Source organism: Bison bison, unplaced genomic scaffold, assembly GCF_000754665.1.
Source record: "Bison bison bison isolate TAMUID 2011002044 unplaced genomic scaffold, Bison_UMD1.0 scf7180017864037, whole genome shotgun sequence".
Lineage (NCBI taxonomy): Eukaryota > Metazoa > Chordata > Mammalia > Artiodactyla > Bovidae > Bison > Bison bison.
This window is the reverse complement of record NW_011494609.1, coordinates 158,754-160,976: the sequence shown is the minus strand read 5'-3', so window position 1 is coordinate 160,976 and position 2,223 is coordinate 158,754. Positions and strand designations below refer to the sequence as shown.

Here is a 2,223-nt window from a genome sequence, read left to right as displayed (position 1 = left end):
ACCCTCTCCCCTTTCCTCCCGTCCCTCCTTCTATATCCCATAAATGAACAGCATTCTCCAGGTCATGACTTGGTTCCCAGCCGCAGCCCCTGATAAGCGGGCTCCTACCCCCGTGCTCCCACCCCGGTGGTCTGTCTCTCCACTTTCGGGCCACACAATTTACCACCACACAGTTCTTCCTTGTCCTGTACTGCAATGGCTCCAGCCATGTCCAGGTCCACATGGCAGAAACCAACTGTCTTTGTCATGGGACGTGCCGTCAACGCTTGTGAAGTACTTTCTGGCTTCCCTCTGCAGACCAAAACCCTGGACTTCCTAATACATCAGGGTTCCAAAAATCTGCACCGTCCTACCCTTCCCCTCCAGGCTTGCTCTTCTTGGTGGCCCGCCTCTGCCAATGTGGCCTTTGCACCAGCAGTGGTCTCACCAGGGGCACCTCCCTTGTTTCAGCCACAATACTTCTACTAATACAACCTGAAATCACATTGGCTTTTTTGGCAGCTTAGCCCTGGCATCACTCTTAATGAGATTTATTAATATTTAGTGTAAACTAAAACCATTTTCTGGGCTTCCCTGGGGGCTCAGGGGTAAAGAATGTGCCTACCAAGCAAGAATATCAAGTTTGATCCCTGGATTGGGAAGTTTCCTTGGAGAAGGAAATGGCAACCCATTCCAGTATTCTTGTTTGGGAAATCCCATGGACAGAGGAGCCTGGTGAGCTACAGTCCACAGAGTTGTAAGGAGCTGGACACGACTTAGCGACTAAACAACAACTAAACTCCTTTTGTGCGTGCGCACCATTTGGCCTTCTTTCCCCCAGCCAGGAGCTGTTCTGTTGAGTTTGGGAACTAAATGCCACACTTTTACTTATTCCTGTTATCTTTCATCTTTTTAATTTGACCCATCGTTCCTTCCCTGTCATTCATGGCAACTTTCTGTCATTTGGAAGCCTGTTAGAAATGCCTTCTGCGGCTTGACCCAGATGATTATTTAAAAAGCATTTTCAGTTGTGGATGCACGTACTCATGCCAGCCTGCGGCTTGCATTTCTCTACCTTTTTCCAAAGGTAACACGTCCCCTGCTTTGCTAAAATGTCAGAAAAGGTTAGAGCCAGATATTAGAGGCCGGGTGGCTCTAGTCCTTGGTTTGATGGATGAATTGTGGGCAGGGAGATGGAGGGGTGCTGGGGGGCCACGCATCTCCCCACTTGGGCAGAGTCGACCATCATCCCTCAGATACTCTAACCTGGGTATCCTTCGCTTATGCGCTCAGTAAACAGACTGTGTGCAGCTTGCACACAGCCCACTGGAAGCTTCCGACAGTGGACAACAGAAGCCCTGCCATGGCCACAGCAAGCTCATCAGCTAAGAATACACAGATATCGTGGACCCTGACCATTTCACGGGATGTTGTCCGGCCCTGGGCAGGAACGGAGCACTCACACATGCCGGAACATGGATGAGCCTGGACAATATTCGGGCAAAAGAGAGAAGCCGGTCACAAAAGGCCACACACTGTGCGATTCCTTGGATGTGAAATGTCCAGGCTTGCCAAACCTGCAGAGAGAGAGAAAGGAGTTGCCAGGGCCTGTGGGTGGAGGCGGAGACCCGGAGTGACAACCAAGGGTCCAGGATTTCTTTCTGGTGGGGGTGGTCGTGAAAATGTTCTGAATTCATGCACAACTTCGTGAATATATTCAAAACTACTGAACTGGACACCTTCAAGTGGTCTAAATGGTGAGTTTTATAGCGTGGGCCTTATAGCTTGGGTTCCAGGTGGCAGTGCTCTGGTGAAGAATCTGCCTGCCCATGCAGGAGGTGCAAGAGACCTGGGTTCCATCCCTGGGTCAGGAAGATCCCCTGGAGGAGGACATGGCAACCCACTCCAGTATTCTTGCCTGGAGACTCCCAGGGACAGAGGAGCCTGGCCGGCTACAGGCACTGGGGTTTGCCAAGACTCAGACAGGACTGAGCACGCACCCACAATAATGGTTATATCTTAACTTTTTGAAAAGAAGCCACAGGGATCCTTTGCCCTTGTGGACCGTGAGGCAGAAAGGAGGTGCGGGGGCAGTGAGGGGGCGCTCTGGGTGGGGTAGAGCTCCCCAGGCCAAGGTTTCCTAGAGGAGAATTCCGGCGCAGGGCTCTGCAGCATCCGCAGGAGGGACAGCAGTTAGCCCCCCCAAGCCCTGATCCCCACCCCGATCCCTCCCCATCCCCCCAT

The 2,223-nt window shown here is 52.1% G+C and overlaps 1 long non-coding RNA gene across 1 annotated transcript in view; it reads right to left on the bottom strand.

Annotated features, from left to right (window-relative positions):
- Window positions 1-2,223, bottom strand: part of LOC104984874 — an 8,011-nt gene that overhangs the window by 4,847 nt on the left and 941 nt on the right. The window contains exon 2 of the long non-coding RNA XR_824804.1: window positions 1,396-1,556. This is a non-coding gene — a long non-coding RNA (uncharacterized LOC104984874). The remainder of the gene's footprint in view (window positions 1-1,395; window positions 1,557-2,223) is intronic.